A 21,167-nucleotide genomic window follows, 5' to 3' on the forward strand; every position below is an offset into this window, starting at 1 on the left:
GCCCTGCTCTGGTCTCCCCATTTGGGTACCTTCCAGTGTAACCAAACTCCCCTGGAATACAACAACTACAAAAGCATTGAACATGTCAGGCTTGGAATAATTTTGCTGAGTCAGTTTAGAATTGGATTGAATGAAACACAGATGCCCTTAACAAAGCATCCTCTGTTCTGTTACACTTAGGGATGAGAATAATGCACAAACACAGGGCCTCAGACTAACCATGTGTATCATTTTATGTACAGGAAGAAGAAACCCTGGAGCCTGAGATACTGTTGTGCCTAAATGATAAAGGGATTAGCTTTTGGCTTTTGAGTATCAGCCCCTGCACTGCATTGCATGATCCTGTTGAACAGAAGGTAAATGTGATGGTTTCGTCTCTAGATAATTCAGCCCTGAATTACTTTAAGCAAGTTTTTTAGTTCTAAATATTCAGAAAAATATTACAAACATTAATTTGGCTATATCTATCTTTTAAGAGGAGCAATAGTGAAAAATCAAGCAGGATAACCATAGCTTGCAAACTTACTGGTTAAAAAATTAGGCTGTATAGTAACAGAATTGAATTTTTGCACCATTTCCACCACGTACTAGCTATGTGACTTGGGCCAAATCGCTTAACGTCTCTTAATTTCAGTTTATCTATTGACAAAGTGAGTATAACAATAAAACTTAATTTTGAATATTATAGTAATCCATATGTAGCTTCCATATGTGCATCTTATGTGCTATATAAGGTGCCAAGGTCCAGCCCTGGCTGATCCAGGGTATTCAAAGGGGAGACGGCGTCGGTGATTAATTTAAATATTTATCAAAGATATAAAGAGTAATAGAATGAGGATAGCTCAGTAGGAAAATTCAGTGGAGAAAAGAGGCTGAGTAGCTTGGTTTATGCGGAAAATCAATATAACCTATAACATCAGGTTAGCTCTGACCACAGAGGCTGCAGGTGCCCTCTCAAATAGCAGAAGGTGCCCCACCTTAGGCACCTTCTCCAGTGGGTCTTAGAAGCCCAGGCAAATAAATGGTCGCAGAGGACCTCCATGCTCCAGATGGAGACTCAGCTGAAATGTGAAAAGAAAGAATGACATGGGGAGACCAAACTTCGGTGAGCAAGGCCCGTAGTTTTATTTTCAACAGGGGCTTTTATACCATAAGTTGTACATAGAAGATAATAGGGGGCGTGAAATCATGCAGAGTCAGCAGTCTTTGATCCTTATCAAAACCAGGATTTCTTTCCTGCAAATTTATCGTATACAAATGGTTTAGGTGATTTACATCATCTTCTGGCCAGAAGGCCTATTAACATTTTATGACTCTTGACAAAGGTTTGTCAACCGTAAGACTTATTTTCTCTAAGAGTAATTATTTTAAAGTTTGGCGCCATCCTCCGAAGGTGTTAAAGTTACATTCCTATAGGACAGAGGTGCAGTGGGTTTACAACAAAGGAAATAATTTATTACCTTAAGGGTCTAAAGTTGCTAACACCAAGGCCACTACTTATTTTTTCTACATACCAACTATATTAATTAATACACATTCAAGGATACAATACAGGGGATGTAGAAACTTGACAGCAAGCATTGGCTCATCAATAAAATCTTTTACTAGTTTTATTCTGACAGTTTCTAACTCTCTGAGAGGCTTTAAGCTATTTGAATATCTTAAGCTTCCCGTGCCTCTCCAGGCTGAGAGACTGTAAACAATCGTATACATAGCTGTAAGAGTCCGGGTAAACTTGTCAGGCGAGTTAGAGAACTATCTGAGGGGTTTGGATTTAAACACTCCTAATGCCCAGGAACTTTATTAACTGGAGCTGTAAGTTAACTCTTTATCAGAGAGAGCGAGATGGTGGTAGGGGACAGCACCCAGTAAAGTCAGAGGTAAGAACACAAAACAGTAAAGTAGGCAGACTCTGGTTTTTGGGGGTAGATGCTCGAAAATTTCCAGAGGGACTTCTGAGGTTCGATCCTGCCTTTGCGTATGTCCAGCCTCCTTCCTCATGACCTTTGCCATGGGTGGAGGTCCTCACTCTGGCTCCCCGCAATAAGGGATCACTATTTTAGTAGAGTTGGAATGAATCACAATGACCTTATCTTGCTCCTCCATCTTGGCCTTCATGTTCCATTCCTGGTATCATTAGATACACATGAATTGTCAAGAGTGAGTTCTGAATTGTAGTTAATTTGTATGCAGGTCAGGAAGCAACAGTTAGAACTGGACATGGAACAACAGACTGGTTCCAAATAGGAAAAGGAGTTCGTCAAGGCTGTATATTGTCACCCTGTATATTTAACTTATATGCAGAGTACATCATAAGAAATGCTGGACTGGAAGAAACACAAGCTAGAATCAAGATTGCCGGGAGAAATATCAATAACCTCAGATATGCAGATGACACCACCCTTATGGCAGAAAGTGAAGAGGAACTCAAAAGCCTCTTGATGAAAGTAAAAGAGGAGAGTGAAAAAGTTGGCTTAAAGCTCAACATTCAGAAAACGAAGATCATGGCATCTGGTCCCATCACTTCATGGGAAATAGATGGGGAAACAGTGGAAACAGTGTCAGACTGTATTTTTCTGGGCTCCAAAATCACTGCAGATGGTGACTGCAGCCATGAAATTAAAAGACGCTTACTCCTTGGAAGGAAAGTTATGACCAACCTAGATAGCATATTCAAAAGCAGAGACATTACTTTGCCAACAAAGGTTCATCTAGTCAAGGCTATGGTTTTTCCTGTGGTCATGTATGGATGTGAGAATTGGACTGTGAAGAAAGCTGAGTGCCGAAGAATTGATGCTTTTGAACTGTGGTGTTGGAGAAGACTCTTGAGAGTCCCTTGGACTGCAAGGAGATCCAACCAGTCCATTCTGAAGGAGATCAGCCCTGGGATTTCTTTGGAAGGACTGATGCTAAAGCTGAAACTCCAGTACTTTGGCCACCTCATGCGAAGAGTTGACTCAATGGAAAAGACCCTGATGCTGGGAGGGATTGGGGGCAAGAGGAGAAGGGGATGACAGAGGATGAGATGGTTGGATGGCATCACCGCCTTGATGGATGTGAGTCTGGGTGAACTCCGGGAGTTGGTGATGGACAGGGAGGCCTGGCGTGCTGTGATTCATGGGGTCGCATAGAGTCGGACACGATTGAGTGACTGATCTCATCTGATGTCTCTTAACTTTCATTCTAATTCAGTGTTGTTGAGAATACTTTAAACTTCTATGTAACACCGCGGAGTGCTATCAAATGCTTCAGGTTCTCACTTTTTTTCCCCCCTTTGGAGCTTGCCAGTGTTTGGTGAGCATGCTCTTTGAATCTTTTTCTTTTTTTCAGAATGTGTTTTCTCCTTCTGCGGGATCAATCTCATACTTACTGTTTCAAGCTTTGCTTTCTCCTTTTCCTGTCATCATTCTCTATTCTTATTCTATCGATGAAAGTTTCCTTCCTCCTCCTCAGAATCTTAAACATTAATCCTTTTCAATATAATTCTGTGCACTATATATATTTAAATTTTTTCATTTTCTACAATAAATGTTAAACATTTCTTAATTCTCTTCATTTGCCCCTTGACTCTGGCTATTGGCTAGAAAAAAAATTTCTTATTCTCAAAAGGAAAAAGACAGCATTATCTCACTAACTATAGACTAATGGCTTTATCTCAGCAATATTCTAGAGTGCATTTTAAACAAATAGTTTCTGAGCATCTGAGGGAAAAAATGATCATGAAAAATGAACATATATGCATTTAGAACAAGTCATAGTGGGTATAGTTTCTTTCTTTCCTTGATAAAATCACTAAACAAATGGTCAGTAAATGTATTAAGCATGACATACCTAGGCTTCAACAAGAAATTTAGAACAATTTTATAGATCAGTCTTATCTATACTTATCAGACTCTGTGGGAGAGGGAGAGGGTGAGGAGATTTGGGAGAATGGCATTGAAACATGTATAATATCATGTATGAAACGAGTCGCCAGTCCAGGTTCAATGCACGATACTGGAGGCTTGGGGCTAGTGCACTGGGATGACCCAGAGGGAGGGTATGGGGAGGGAGGAGGAAGGAGGGTTCAGGATGGGGAACACAGGTATACCTGTGGTGGATTCATTTCGATATTTGGCAAAACTAATACAATATTGTAAAATTTAAAAATAAAATAAAATAAAAAATTAAAAAAAAAGTGTTCTTTAAAAAACTTTATTTTTTAGAACAGTTTAGGTTTAAAATAAAATTGAGAGGAAAATACAGGATTTCTCATTTACTCCTTCCTATCTGTAGACATGAATATCCTCCCCTCTCATCAATATCACTCACCAGAATGGTCCTTTTTTTTTTCACCAATGATGATCCTACATTGACAAATCGTGATCACGCAATGCATAGTTCACTTTAAGTTCGCTGTTGGTGTCCTATTCAATATATTCTATGGGTTTGGGCAAATGTCCAATAACATATATCCATAATCATGCAAAGTATTTTCACTGCCCTAAAAATTCTCTGTGTTCTGATTATTCATCTCCACTGTGTCCTTCTACCTCTCCCAATTCCCCACTTCCAAACACTAATCTTTTTAAAATTGCCACAATTTTTACTTTTCCAGAATCATATATATTTGGAAACATACAGTATGTAGCTCTTTAAGATTGGCCTCTTTCACTTAGGAATATGTGTTCATGTTTTTTTCATGTCATTTCATAGCTTGATAGGTCATTCCTTTTTAGTACTAAATAGTATTGCAGTATTTAGATGTACCAGAGTTTATTCCTCCATTCAGTTACTGAAGGATTTGGTTGCTTCTAAGTTTAAACAATTATCAGTAAAGTATCTATGAACATCTGTGTGCAGATTTTTGTGTGGACAGAAGTTTTCAGTTTTCAGTACGAGTAAATTGTACCAGAGTATGATTGTGGAATCATATGGTAAGAATATGCCTACTTTTGTAAGAAATTTACAAGTGTCCTCTGAAATGGCTGTACCACTTTGCATTCCCACCAGCATTATATGAGAGTTCCTAAAACTCCTTATCAGCATTTGGTATTGTCAGGATGTGGATTTTGGCTATTCTAGTAGGAATATAGTGTTATCTCATTGTTTTAGATTCCACTTCTCTGGTGACTCGTGGAACACTTTTTTATATGCTTATTTACTATTAGTGTATCTTTTTTCGTGAGGAATTTGTTAAGGTCATTGGTTCATTTTTTAAGTGGGTTATTTGTTTTCATATTGTTGAATTTTAAGATTTCTTTATATATCTTGGATAAGTCTTTTAAATAGATATATCTTTTGCATATATCTTCTCCTAATCTGTGGCTTATCTTCTCATTCTCTTGATATTCTTTCACAGAGCAGAAGTTTTAATGAAATTCAAATTATCAATTATTTCTTTCATAGGTTGTATCTTTGATATTTTATCTATAAAGGCATCACCATAGCCAAGGTCATGTAGTTTTTCTACTGTGTTTTCTAGGAGTTTACTATTTTGCATTTTATAGTTAGGTCTGTGATCCATTTGAGTTAATTTTCGTGAAGATTATAATGTCTGTGTCTAGATTTTTTTTTTTGCAAGTGAATTTCTAGTTATTCTGGTACTATTTGTTCAAGAGATTTTCTTTGCTCCATTGTGTTGCCTTAGTTATTTATGTCAGGGACCAGTTGATTATATTTATGTGGGTCTATTTTGGGGCACTCTATTCTGTTTCATTGATTTGTCTGTTTTTTCATCAATATCACACTGATCTGGATACTTTAGTTTTTTTTTTTAGTAAGTCTTGAAATCAGGTGGTATCAGTCCTCCAATTTTGTTCTTCTCCTTCAGTGTTGTTGGCTAATCTGACCTCTCCATCTAAACTTTAGAATCAGTTTGTAGATATTAAAAAGTAATTCAGATTATTTATAGATCATTGGAATATCCAACCAGAGGATTAAGTAAAGTTGACATCTTTAAAATAACTGGAAACAAGTTCATGAAATCCTTTCTGAACCTTCAGTGGATTTTGCAAGGTTACAAAATATGCCATCAATACACAAAAGTCAACTGTTTCTATACATCAGAAATGGAAAAAAAAATATAGTCAGAGGCCAATCAATAAACCTATACATCTGTGCTCAACTAATTTTTGACAAGTGCTAAGATCATTAGTAGTTAAAGAAGTTTCTTAAACATGTGATCCAGGGATAACAGTATATCCACATACAAAAAAATGAAGTTATCCTTAACCTCACGCCAGGTGGCTCAGAAGGTAAAGCATCTGCCTGCAGGAGACCTGGGTTAGATCCCTGGGTCAGGAAGATCCCCTGGAGAAGGAAATTGCAACCCACTAGAGTACTCTTGCCTGGAAAATCCCATGGACAGAGAAGCCTGGTAGACTACAGTCCATGGAATCGCAAAGAGTTGGACACGACTGAGGGACTTCACTTTCATAAGCTAAATATAAGTGATTCAAGTATAAAACTCTTATACAAGAAAACAGGGATAAATCTTCATGGCCTTGCATCTGGTAATGAATTTTTAGATATAACAACAAAAGCAACAAAAGTGAAAATATATACATATGTGTCAGTAAACAATAGAATATTATTCAGTGTAAAAAAAAAAATGAAGTACTGATACATTGTCTAATGTGGGTATACCTAGAAAACATTTTGCTAAATGGAACAGTTAAGACACAAAGGTCACATATTGTTCAATTCCACTTACATGAAATGTCTAGAATAGATAAATCTGTATACACAGTGAGCAGATTGGTAGTTGGCAAGGTCTGGAATCAGCAAAAGGGTCAAATGGGGAATAATTGCTTAATGTGTTTTATTTTGGAGTGATGAAAATATTTTGAAACTAGAAAGCAGTGATGATTGTATAACATTGTGGATGTATTAAATGGCCACTGAATCGTTTATTTTAAAACTTTTAATTTTATGTAACCTAAATTTCATCTCAATAAAAAATTTTAAACTAACAAAATGGAGTTACAGTCATTCCTCAGTATCTTTGAGAGATTTGTTCCAGGAAACACCTTGGATACCAAAATCCAAGGATGTTTAAGTTCATTACATAAAAGAAGGTAGTACTTGAGTGGAACCTATGTACATTCTGGGTTTCCCAGTGGCTCAGCAGTAAAGAATCCACCTGCGATGAAATGCTGTTTTGTTTTCTTGTATTTGGTGTTGGGATAATTCTGTCCTCATAAAATGAGGTATGAAGAATTTGCTGTGCTTCTACTTTCTAGAAGAAATTTTGTATATTTGGTGTCATTTTGTGTTAAATGTTTGGTAGAATTCATTAGTGAAACTATCTGGATCTTTGATTTCTTTTATCAGAAGAAGAATTATTAATTAATCTTTAAGATACATGCCTATTATTTTTCCTTGTGTGTTTCAGTAGTGTTTTTCAAGGAACTGGTCTATTTTGCCTAAATTTTCAAGTTTTGAACATAGATTAATTGATAGTACTACTTATTATTTTCATTTCCATTGGGTCAGTGATAATGGCTACCTCTTTAATGCATTATTATTCAATTGTATCATCATTGGTTTTTCTTGGCTATTCTAGCTAAAGTTTTTCCAGTGGTATTGGTATTTTCGAAAAACAGTTTTGTATTCACTGCTTTTCTTCATCATTTTCCTGTTTCTCATTCTATTGGTTTCTGCTCTAATTTTTAATATTAATTTTCTTCTGCTTTCTTGATTTTTAATCTGCTTTTCTTCTCTAGTTTCTTAAGGAAGAGCTTTTTAAAAAAATTTACTGTGGTATAATTGATTTACAATGTTGTGTTTCATGTGTACAGAAAAGTGAATCTGTTATACAAATACATATATCTACTCTTTTTAAAGATAATATTCCAATATAGACCATTCAGTAGAGTTCCCTGCACTATACAGTAGGTCCTTATTAGTTATCTATTTTATATATAGTAGTGTGTGTGTGTAAATCCCAATTTTCCAATTTGCCCAAACCCAGTAACCATAAGTTTATTTTCTACTTCTGTAACTCTATTTCACTTTTATAGATACATTCATTTGTAGCTTTTTTTAAGATTCCACATATAAGTGATGCTGTTAGGTTGCTAAGTTGTGTTCACACATTTGTGACCCCATGGACTGCAGCCCACTAGGCTCCTCTGTCCATGGGATTTCCCAGACAAGAATACTGGAGTGGGTTGCTGTTTTCTTGCTCCAGGGAATCTTTCCAACCCAGGGATCCAACCCACATCTCCTGCACTGCAGGCAGATTCTTCACCACTGAGCCAACTGTATTTCTCTGTCTGACTTACTTCACTCAGTATGAGGATCTCTGGGTCCATCTGTGTTGCTGCAAATGACATTATTTTGTTCTTTTCTATGGCTAGTATAATAATAAAATATTATAATAAAAAGAAATATATATAATAAGAAAAGAATATAATAATAAGAAATCTGCATGCAGGTCAAGAAGCAACAGTTAGAACCAAACATGGAACAACAGACTGGTTTCAAAATGGGAAAGGAGTACAACAAGGCTGTATATTGTCACCCTTCTTATTTAACGTCTATTCAGAGTACATCATGAGAAATGCCAGGCTGGATGAAGCACAAAAGCAAAGAAGAACTAAAGAGCCTCTTAATGAAAGTGAAAGAGAAGAGTGAAAACGTTGACTTAAAACAACATTCAGATAACTAAGACCATGGCATCCAGTCCAATCACTTCATGGCAAATATATGGGGAAACAGTGAAAGACATCTTTTTGGGCTCCAAAATCACTGCAGATGGTGACTGCAGCCATGAAATTAAAAGACGCTTGCTCCTTGGAAGAAAAGCTATGACCAACCTAGACAGCATATTAAAAAGCAGAGACATTACTTTGCCAACAAAGGTCTGTCTAGTCAAAGCTTTGGTTATTGCAGTAGTCATGTATGGATGTGAGAGTTGGACTGTAAAGAAAGCTGAGCGCCGAAGAATTGATGCTTTTGAACTGTGGTGTTGGAGAAGACTCTTGAGAGTCCCTTGGACTGCAAGGAGATTCAACCAGTCCATCCTAAAGGAAATCATTCCTGAATATTCATTGGAAGGACTGATGCTAAAGCTGAAACTCCAATACTTTGGCCACCTGACATGAAGAATTGACTCATTGTAAAAGACCCTGATGCTGAGAAAGATTGAAGGTGGGAGGAGAAGGAGACGACAGTGGATGAGATGGTTGGATGGCATCACTGACTTGATGGACATGAGTTTGAGTAAGCTCTAGGAGTTCGTTATGGACATGGAAGTCTGGCGTGCTGCAATCCATGGGGTCACAAAGAGTCAGACATGACTGAGTCACTGAACTGACTGATGGCTAATATTCTGTTATATATATGTACCACATCTTCTTTATGCATTTCTCTGTTGATAGACATTTAGGTTGCTTCCATGTCCTGGCTACTGTGAATAATGCTGCAATGAACATTAGGGTACCTGTAATTCTTTGAATTATGGTTTTCTCCAGATATGTGTGTGGGAGTGGATTCTTGTATCATGATCATATGGTAGCTCTGTTTTCAGTTTTTCAATTTTAATTGCCACCAACAGTGTGGGAGGGTTCCCTTTTCTCCCTGCCCTCTTCAGCATATATTGTTTGTAGATTTTTTGATGATGGCCCCTCTCACAGGTGTGAGGTGATACCTCGTTGTAGTTTTGATTTATATTTCTCTGATAATTAGCATTGTTTAGCATCTTTTCATGGCCTGGTTGGCCAATTGTATATCTTTTTTGGAGAAATGTCTATTTAGATCTTCTATCCATTTTTTGATGGGGTTGTTTGTCTTTCTGATATTGAGCTGCATGAGCTATTTGTATATTTTAGAGATTAAGCCCTACTTGGTTACCTCATTTACAAATATTTCCTCCCATTCTGAGGGTTTTCTTTTGTTTTTATGATTACTTTTGTTATTCAAACATTTTTAAGTTTAATTAGCTCCCATTTGTTTACTCTGTTTTTTATTTGATTTTTAAAAATTATAGATCTTTATTCTTTTTTAATCTAAAATTATTAATTTAATTTTAAATTTGTTTAATCTAAATTCATTAAAATGTTAATCTAAAAGAATCTAAATCTATTCTTAATATAAAATTTAGATGTAAATTTTAGATCTTTATTGCTTTAGATCAGATCAGATCAGATCAGTCACTCAGTTGTGTCCAACTCTTTGCGACCCCATGAATCGCAGCACGCGAGGCCTCCCTGTCCATCACCAACTCCCGGAGTTCACTGAGACTCACGTCCATTGAGTCAGTGATGCCATCCAGCCATCTCATCACCGTCGTCCCCTTCTCCTCTTTCCCCCAATCCCTCCCAGCATCAGAGTCTTTTCCAATGAGTCAACTCTTCCCATGAGGTGGCCAAAGTACTGGAGTTTCAGCTTTAGCATCAGTCCTTCCAAAGAAATCCCAGGCCTGATCTCCTTCAGAATGGACTGGTTGGATCTCCTTGCAGTCCAAGGGACTCTCAAGAGTCTTCTCCAACACCACAGTTCAAAAGCATCAATTCTTTGGCACTCAGCCTTCTTCACAGTCCAACTCTCACATCCATACATGACCACAGGAAAAACCATAGCCTTGACTAGACAGATCTTTGTTGGCAAAGTAATGTCTCTGCTTTTGAATATGCTATCTAGGTTGGTCATAACTTTCCTTCCAAGGAGTAAGCGTCTTTTAATTTCATGGCTGCAGTCACTATCTGTAGTGATTTTGGAGCCCAGAAAAATAAAGTCTGACACTGTTTCCACTGTTTCCGCATCTATTTCCCATGAAGTGATGGGACCGGATGCCATGATCTTCGTTTTCTGAATGTTGAGCTTTAAGCCAACTTTTTCACTCTCCACTTTCACTTTCATCAAGAGGCTTTTGAGTTCCTCTTCACTTTCTGCCATAAGGGTGGTGTCATCTGCATATCTGAGGTTATTGAGATTTCTCCTGGCACTCTTGATTCCAGCTTGTGCTTCTTCCAGTCCAGCGTTTCTCATGATGTACTCTGCATATAAGTTAAATAAACCGGGTGACAATATATAGCCTTGACAAACTCCTTTTCCTATTTGGAACCAGTCTATTGTTCCATGTCCAGTTCTAACTGTTGCTTCCTGACCTGCATACAAATTTCTCAAGAGGCAGATCAGGTGGTCTGGTATTCCCATCTCTTTCAGAATTTTCCACAGTTTATTGTGATCCACACAGTCAAAGGCTTTGGCATAGTCAATAAAGCAGAAATAGATGCTTTTCTGGAACTCTCTTGCTTTTTCCATGATCCAGGGGATGTTGGCAATTTGATCTCTGGTTCCTCTGCCTTTTCTAAAACCAGCTTGAACATCAGGAAGTTCACAGTTCACATATTGCTGAAGCCTGGCTTGGAGAATTTTAAGCATGACTTTACTAGCGAGTGAGATGAATGCAATTGTGTGGTAGTTTGAGCATTCTTTGGAATATCCTTTCTTTGGGATTAGAATGAAAACTGACCTTTTCCAATCCTGTGGCCACTGCTGAGTTTTCCAAATTTGCTGGCATATTGAGTGTAGCACTTTCACAGAATCATCTTTCAAGATTTGAAATAGCTCAACTGGAATTCCATCACCTCCACTAGCTTTGTTCGTAGTGATGCTTTCTAAGGCCCACTTGACTTCACATTCCAGGGTGTCTGGCTCTTTATTGCTTTACAGTTATACTATTTATTTATTTTTGTTGCTTTGGGGCTTTTCTCTAGTTGTGGCGAGGCAGGGCTACTCTAGCTGTGGCACGCGGGCTTCTCATTGCTGGGACTTCCCTTGTTTTAGAGCACGGCCTCTAGGTGTGTGAGCTTTGGTAGTTGAGGCACCTGAGCTCAGTGACTGCAGCTTCGGGCTCTAGAGCAGAGACTCAGTGGTAGTGGCACACAGGCTTAGATGCTCTGCAGCATGTGGGTTTTCCTGGACAGGGGATCAAACCCATGTCCCCCGCATTGGCAGGCAGATTCTTTACCACTTAGCCACCTGGGAAGCCCTACAGTTATATTTTTAGTGTTATAAGTGTCCTTCTAAGCACTACATTCGCTGCATCCTACCATTTTTGATAAGTTCTATTTTGTTTTCATTTAATTAAAAGTATTTTTAAAAGTTCTCCTAAGCCGCCTTCTTTAACTCATGTGTTGTTTAAACTCCAACACATTTGGGGTTCTTCCAGCTATCTATTATCAATGTCCATTTTATTATTATCTGAGAACAAACTTTGTATTATATCTAGTTTTTCAAATTCGTTAAGATATGTTTTATGGTCCAAAATGTGGTCTGTTTTAGTGTATACTCCATGTTCACTTGAAACAAATGTATATTGTGTTCTTGTTTAATGGTGTATTCCATAAATGTCAATTATATAGAGTTGATTGATAGTGTTGTTCAGATCACCGATATCTTTACTGATTTTCTGCCTGCTTGATATATCAATTACTGACAGAAGGGCTTTGAAGTAACTTTAATCATGGACTTGTCCATTTCTGTTTTCAAATCTCTCAGTTATAGCCCCATGCATTTTGGCACTTACACTCTTAGATGAATACAAAGTTAAGGTTATTGAATCTACTTGGAAAATTGACACCTTTATTACCATCTTTTCTGAAATTAACATGGATACTTCAGCTAGCTTTTGATTAGTGTTTAAAAGTACAATATTTCTTTATCTATTACTTTATTATTAACCTGAGTATTTATATTTGAACTGGAAATATTATAGATAATATATAACTGAGCCATGTTTTTGTATTAATCCACTCTGAGAATCTGTCTTTTTATTGATGTATTTAGATAATTCATATTTAAAGTGATTATTTACTATTTGTTACTTTGTTTCTCTCCCATTTCTTGCTATTTTTACACCTTCCCTTGTTTCAAGTTAAAATTTAATGTGATTCTATCTTTTGTCTTAGTGTATCAGTTATAGTTAAAATAATTAATAAGCTCTAGTGAACTCCAGGAGTTGGTGATGGACAGGAGGCCTGGCATGCTGCGATTCATGGGGTCGCAAAGAGTCGGACACGACTGAGCAACTGAACTGAACTGATCATATACGATATACATTTTTAACTAATCTGTTTTCAAATACTGTACCAGTTCACATGCTATGCATTACCTTTTAACAGAGTAGTTCCAATTCCTCTTCCCACCATTATAATATTGTGTCATTCATTTAATTTATCTGTGTTCTATAATCACCCAATACTTATTTTTGCTTTTACCAATAGTTATCTTTTAGGTCAATTATAAATGAGATAAATATAACATTTATGTTACCTTTCTTTATTCTTTCTCTGTCCTGCCTTTCTTTATGTAGCTCTGGTTTTCTAACCCCTGCCCTTTTTCTTCTGCCTGTATTACTTCTTTTTTTAAATTTATTTGTATTGATTTATTTTTGGCTGCCCTAGGGTTCATTGCTTTGGGTGAGCAGAGGCTGCTCTTCATCGAGTGCATGGGCTTCTCACGGTGCCCTCGCTTGTTGCGGAGCACAGGCTCTCTGCATGCTGAATTCAGTCATTGCGGCTCACAGGCTTGGTAGTGCGGTTCATCGGCCCTAGAGCGCGCAGGCTCAAACAATTGTAGCATGGGCTTAGTTGCTCTACAGCATGTGTGATATTCCTGGAGCAGGGATTGAACACGTGTCCCCTGCATTAGATCAGATCAGTCACTCAGTCGTGTCTGACTGTTTGCAACCCCATGAATCGCAGCACGCCAGGCCTCCCTGTCCATTACCAACTCCCAGAGTTCACTGAGACTCACGTCCATTGAGTCAGTGATGCCATCCAGCCATCTCATTCTCTGTCGTCCCCTTCTCCTCCTGCCCCCAATCCCTCCCAGCATCAGAGTCTTTTCCAATGAGTCAACTCTTCCCATGAGGTGGCCAAAGTACTGGAGTTTCAGCTTTAGCATCAGTCCTTCCAAAGAAATCCCAGGCCTGATCTCCTTCAGAATGGACTGGTTGGATCTCCTTGCAGTCCCAGGGACTCTCAAGAGTCTTCTCCAACACCACAGTTCAAAAGCATCAATTCTGTGGCACTCAGCCTTCTTCACAGTCCAACTCTCACATCCATACATGACCACTGGAAAAACCATAGCTTTGACTAGACTACTTTGTTGGCAAAGTAATGTCTCTGCTTTTGAATATGCTATCTAGGTTGGTCATAACTTTCCTTCCAAGGAGTAAGCGTCTTTTAATTTCATGGCTGCAGTCACCATCTGCAGGTATTTTGGAGCCCAGAAAAATAAAGTCTGACACTGTTTCCACTGTTTCCCCATCTATTTCCCACAAAGTGGTGGGACAGGGTGCCATGATCTTCGTTTTCTGAATGCTGAGCTTTAAGCCAACTTTTTCACTCTCCACTTTCACTTTCATCAAGAGGCTTTTGAGTTCCTCTTCACTTTCTGCCATAAGGGTGGTGTCATCTGCATATCTGAGGTTATTGAGATTTCTCCTGGCACTCTTGATTCCAGCTTGTGCTTCTTCCAGTCCAGCGTTTCTCATGATGTACTCTGCATATAAGTTAAATAAACCGGGTGACAATATATAGCCTTGACAAACTCCTTTTCCTATTTGGAACCAGTCTATTGTTCCATGTCCAGTTCTAACTGTTGCTTCCTGACCTGCATACAAATTTCTCAAGAGGCAGATCAGGTGGTCTGGTATTCCCATCTCTTTCAGAATTTTCCACAGTTTATTGTGATCCACACAGTCAAAGGCTTTGGCATAGTCAATAAAGCAGAAATAGATGCTTTTCTGGAACTCTCTTGCTTTTTCTATGATCCAGCGGATGTTGGCAATTTGATCTCTGGTTCCTCTCCCTTTTTAAAACCAGCTTGAACGTCAGGAAGTTCACGGTTCACATATTGCTCAAGACTGGCTTGGAGAATGTTGAGCATTACTTTACTAGCGTGTGAGATGAGTGCAATTGTGCGGTAGTTTGAGCATTCTTTGGAATATCCTTTCTTTGGGATTGGAATGAAAACTGACCTTTTCCAGTCCTGTGGCCACTGCTAAGTTTTCCATATTTGCTGGCATATTGAGTGCAACACTTTCACAGCATCATCTTTCAGGATTTGGAATAGTTCAACTGGAATTCCATCACCTCCACTAGCTTTGTTCGTAGTGATGCTTTCTAAGGCCCACTTCACATTCCAGGATATCTGGCTCTAGGTCAGTGATCACACCATCGTGATTATCTGGGTCATGAAGATCTTTTTTTTACAGTTCTTCTGTGTATTCTTGCCACCTCTTCTTAATATCTTCTGCTGCTGTTAGGTCCATACCGTTTCTGTCCTTTATCGAGCCCATCTTTGCATGAAATGTTCCCTTGGTATCTCTGATTGTCTTGAAGAGATCCCTAGTCTTTCCCATTCTGTTGTTTTCCTCTATTTCTTTGCATTGATCACTGAAGAAGGCTTTCTTATCTCTTCTTGCTCTTCTTTGGAACTCTGCATTCAGATGTTTATATCTTTCCTTTTCTCCTTTGCTTTTTGCTTCTCTTCTTTCCACAGCTATTTGTAAGGCCTCCCCAGACAGCCATTTTGCTTTTTTGCATTTCTTTTCTATGGGAATGGTCTTAATCCCTGTCTCCTGTACAGTGTCACAAACCTCATTCCATATTTCATCAGGCACTCTATCTATCAGATCTAGGCCCTTAAATCTATTTCTCACTTCCACTGTATAATCATAAGGATTTGATTGAGGTCATACCTGAATGGTCTAGTGGTTTTCCCCACTTTCTTGATTTAGGTCTGAATTTGGCAATAAGGAGTTCATGGTCCGCCACACAGTCAGCTCTTGGTCTTGTTAGAGCTTCTCCATCTTTGGCTGCAAAGAATATAATCAATCTGATTTCGTTGTTGACCATCTGGTGATGCCATGTATAGAGTCTTCTCTTGTGTTGTTGGAAGAGGGTGTTTGTTTTGACCAGTGCATTTTCTTGGCAAAACTCTATTAGTCTTTGCCCTGCTTCATTCCGTATTCCAAGGCCAAATTTGCCTGTTACTCCAGGTGTTTCTTGACTTCCTACTTTTGCATTCCAGTCCCCTATAATGAAAAAGGACATCTTTTTGGGTGTTAGTTCTAAAAGGTCTTGTAGGTATTCATAGAACCATTCAACTTCAGCTTCTTCAGCATTACTGGTTGGGGCATAGACTTGGATTACTGTGATATTGAATAGTTTGCCTTGGAAACGAACAGAGATGATTCTGTCGTTTTGAGATAGCATCCAATTACTGCATTTTGGACTCTCTTGTTGACCATGATGGCCACTCCATTTCTTCTGAGGGATTCCTGTCCGCAGTAGTAGATATAATGGTCATCTGAGTTAAATTCACCCATTCCAGTCCATTTCAGTTCGCTGATTCCTAGAATGTCGACATTCACTCTTGCCATCTCTTGTTTGACCACTTCAATTTGCCTTGATTCATGGACCTGACATTCCAGGTTCCTATGCAATATTGCTCTTTACAGCATCTGACCTTGTTTCTATCACCAGTCACATCCATAGCTGGGTATTCTTTTGCTTTGGCTCCATCCCTTCATTCTTTCTGGAGTTATTTCTCCACTGATCTCCAGTAGCATATTGGGCACCTACTGACCTGGGGAGTTTCTCTTTCAGTATCCTATCATTTTGCCTTTTCATACTACTCATGGGGTTCTCAAGGCAAGAATACTGAAGTGGTTTGCCATTCCTTCTCCAGTGGACCACATTCTGTCAAATCTTCCACCATGACCCGCCTGTCTTGGGTTTGCCCCAGGGCATGGCTTAGTTTCATTGAGTTAGACAAGGCTGTGGTCCTAGTGTGATTAGATTTGACTAGTTTTCTGTGAGTATGGTTTCAGTGTGTTTGCCCTCTGATGCCCTCTTGCAACACCTACCGCCTTAGTTGGGTTTCTCTTACTTGGGCGTGGGGTATCTCTTCACGGGCTGCTCCAGCAAAGCGCAGCCATTATCCGCTGCACCATCAGGGAAGTCCTCTGCATTGCTTCTTTTAATATTTCTTGCAAGGTTGTCTTGTTTGTGATGAATTTCATTTTTGGAGGGGGTGTACTTGTGAAGGGTAATTTTACTGATATAGAATTCCTCCTCATGTTTTTCTTTGTTCTTCAACATTTAAAATATTTCACTTTACTTTCATTTTGTTTACATAGTCTCTTAGGATAAGTAACTGATATTCTTGTCCATGATCCTCTATAGGTCACAATGTGGCTTTTTTTCTGGGTTCCTTTCTCTTTGTTTTCTTGAAATTTGAATCTGATATGCATTTATGTGTTTATTTGGTATTTACCTACTTGATACTTTTTGAGCTCTTAGTTATATAGTTGGACATCTGTGATTAATTTTGGAAAGTTATTGACAGTTATAACTTCAAATATTTCTTCTCCATCTACAATTTCTTCTCATTCTAATTTTGTTTACTCAAATTACATACATGTTAAGTCTTTGATATTGTCCTACAGTTCTTGGATTGTCTGTTATGTTTCTATTTTCTTCATATTCCAATTTAGGAAGTTTTTATTGACTTACCTTCAATTTCACTGAATCTTTTCTCAGCCATGTCATATCTACTGAGAAGCCCATTGAAGGCATTGTTCATTTTTGTTACAGTTTTTTAAAAAAAAACAACTTTTCATTCTGATCATTTATTATTATTTTTTTAAAATTATCCATCTATTCTTTCATGTTGTCTACTTTCTACGTTAAAGCTCTTAATATATTAATCACTGTTAGTTAGAATTCCTTGTCTAATAATTCCAAAGTCTGTGTCATATCTGAGTCTGGTTTTGATGATTCATTTATTTCATTGCCCTCTAACATAGCTTGTAATTTTGGATTGGAAGCACTACATTGAATAATAGAAACTGTTAAATCTGCCTAGGTGTTGAGCTGTGTTTAAATTCTTTCATACCTGTAGATTCCAGAAACTTCATATACCTTCATTGTCCTTGTTTTTTTTCCTCTTGATGTTGTTGGCAAAGTAATGTCTCTGCTTTTGAATATGCTATCTAGGTTGGTCATAACTTTCCTTCCAAGGAGTAAGCGTCTTTTAATTTCATGGCTGCAGTCACTATCTGTAGTGATTTTGGAGCCCAGAAAAATAAAGTCTGACACTGTTTCCACTGTTTCCGCATCTATTTCCCATGAAGTGATGGGACCGGATGCCATGATCTTCGTTTTCTGAATGTTGAGCTTTAAGCCAACTTTTTCACTCTCCACTTTCACTTTCATCAAGAGGCTTTTGAGTTCCTCTTCACTTTCTGCCATAAGGGTGGTGTCATCTGCATATCTGAGGTTATTGAGATTTCTCCTGGCACTCTTGATTCCAGCTTGTGCTTCTTCCAGTCCAGCGTTTCTCATGATGTACTCTGCATATAAGTTAAATAAACCGGGTGACAATATATAGCCTTGACAAACTCCTTTTCCTATTTGGAACCAGTCTATTGTTCCATGTCCAGTTCTAACTGTTGCTTCCTGACCTGCATACAAATTTCTCAAGAGGCAGATCAGGTGGTCTGGTATTCCCATCTCTTTCAGAATTTTTCCACAGTTTATTGTGATCCACACAGTCAAAGGCTTTGGCATAGTCAATAAAGCAGAAATAGATGCTTTTCTGGAACTCTCTTGCTTTTCCATGATCCAGGGGATGTTGGCAATTTGATCTCTGGTTCCTCTGCCTTTTCTAAAACCAGCTTGAACATCAGGAAGTTCACAGTTCACATATTGCTGAAGCCTGGCTTGGAGAATTTTAAGCATGACTTTACTAGCGAGTGAGATGAATGCAATTGTGTGGTAGTTTGAGCATTCTTTGGAATATCCTTTCTTTGGGATTAGAATGAAAACTGACCTTTTCCAATCCTGTGGCCACTGCTGAGTTTTCCAAATTTGCTGGCATATTGAGTGTAGCACTTTCACAGAATCATCTTTCAAGATTTGAAATAGCTCAACTGGAATTCCATCACCTCCACTAGCTTTGTTCGTAGTGATGCTTTCTAAGGCCCACTTGACTTCACATTCCAGGGTGTCTGGCTCTTTATTGCTTTACAGTTATACTATTTATTTATTTTTGTTGCTTTGGGGCTTTTCTCTAGTTGTGGCAGGCAGGGCTACTCTAGCTGTGGCACGCGGGCTTCTCATTGCTGGGACTTCCCTTGTTTTAGAGCACGGCCTCTAGGTGTGTGAGCTTTGGTAGTTGAGGCACCTGAGCTCAGTGACTGCAGCTTCGGGCTCTAGAGCAGAGACTCAGTGGTAGTGGCACACAGGCTTAGATGCTCTGCAGCATGTGGGTTTTCCTGGACAGGGGATCAAACCCATGTCCCCCGCATTGGCAGGCAGATTCTTTACCACTTAGCCACCTGGGAAGCCCTACAGTTATATTTTTAGTGTTATAAGTGTCCTTCTAAGCACTACATTAACTGCATCCTACCATTTTGATAAGTTCTATTTTGTTTTCATTTAATTAAAAGTATTTTTAAAAGTTCTCCTAAGCCGCTTTTTAACTCATGTGTTGTTTAAACTCCAACACATTTGGGGTTCTTCCAGCTATCTATTATCAATGTCCATTTTATTATTATCTGAGAACAAACTTTGTATTATATCTAGTTTTTCAAATTCATAAGATATGTTTTATGGTCCAAAATGTGGTCTGTTTTAGTGTATACTCCATGTTCACTTGAAACAAATGTATATTGTGTTCTTGTTTAATGGTGTATTCCATAAATGTCAATTATATAGAGTTGATTGATAGTGTTGTTCAGATCACCGATATCTTTACTGATTTTCTGCCTGCTTGATATATCAATTACTGACAGAAGGGCTTTGAAGTAACTTTAATCATGGACTTGTCCATTTCTGTTTTCAAATCTCTCAGTTATAGCCCCATGCATTTTGGCACTTACACTCTTAGATGAATACAAAGTTAAGGTTATTGAATCTACTTGGAAAATTGACACCTTTATTACCATCTTTCTGAAATTAACATGGATACTTCAGCTAGCTTTTGATTAGTGTTTAAAAGTACAATATTTCTTTATCTATTACTTTATTATTAACCTGAGTATTTATATTTGAACTGGAAATATTATAGATAATATATAACTGAGCCATGTTTTTGTATTAATCCACTCTGAGAATCTGTCTTTTTATTGATGTATTTAGATAATTCATATTTAAAGTGATTATTTACTATTTGTTACTTTGTTTCTCTCCCATTTCTTGCTATTTTTACACCTTCCCTTGTTTCAAGTTAAAATTTAATGTGATTCTATCTTTTGTCTTAGTGTATCAGTTATAGTTAAAATAATTAATAAGCTCTAGTGAACTCCAGGAGTTGGTGATGGACAGGGAGGCCTGGCATGCTGCGATTCATGGGGTCGCAAAGAGTCGGACACGACTGAGCAACTGAACTGAACTGATCATATACGATATACATTTTTAACTAATCTGTTTTCAAATACTGTACCAGTTCACATGCTATGCATTACCTTTTAACAGAGTAGTTCCAATTCCTCTTCCCACCATTATAATATTGTGTCATTCATTTAATTTATCTGTGTTCTATAATCACCCAATACTTATTTTTGCTTTTACCAATAGTTATCTTTTAGGTCAATTATAAATGAGATAAATATAACATTTATGTTACCTTTCTTTATTCTTTCTCTGTCCTGCCTTTCTTTATGTAGCTCTGGTTTTCTAACCCTGCCCTTTTCTTCTGCCTGTATTACTTCTTTTTTTAAATTTATTTGTATTGATTTATTTTTGGCTGCCCTAGGGTTCATTGCTTTGGGTGAGCAGAGGCTGCTCTTCATCGAGTGCATGGGCTTCTCACGGTGCCCTCGCTTGTTGCGGAGCACAGGCTCTCTGCATGCTGAATTCAGTCATTGCGGCTCACAGGCTTGGTAGTGCGGTTCATCGGCCCTAGAGCGCGCAGGCTCAAACAATTGTAGCATGGGCTTAGTTGCTCTACAGCATGTGTGATATTCCTGGAGCAGGGATTGAACACGTGTCCCCTGCATTAGATCAGATCAGTCACTCAGTCGTGTCTGACTGTTTGCAACCCCATGAATCGCAGCACGCCAGGCCTCCCTGTCCATTACCAACTCCCAGAGTTCACTGAGACTCACGTCCATTGAGTCAGTGATGCCATCCAGCCATCTCATTCTCTGTCGTCCCCTTCTC

General features: G+C 38.2%; 1 protein-coding gene across 1 annotated transcript in view; it reads left to right on the forward strand.

Moving 5' to 3' along the window:
- Positions 1-244: 244 nt before the first annotated feature.
- The window catches only part of TMEM196 (transmembrane protein 196), a 261,077-nt gene continuing 240,154 nt past the window's right edge, over positions 245-21,167 (forward strand). The window contains exon 1 of the transcript XR_011463902.1: positions 245-356. The gene's annotated coding sequence lies outside the window, so the exon portion shown is untranslated. The remainder of the gene's footprint in view (positions 357-21,167) is intronic.

The sequence above is a fragment of the Bos mutus genome, chromosome 4 (genome assembly GCF_027580195.1).
Source record: "Bos mutus isolate GX-2022 chromosome 4, NWIPB_WYAK_1.1, whole genome shotgun sequence".
Classification (NCBI taxonomy): domain Eukaryota; kingdom Metazoa; phylum Chordata; class Mammalia; order Artiodactyla; family Bovidae; genus Bos; species Bos mutus.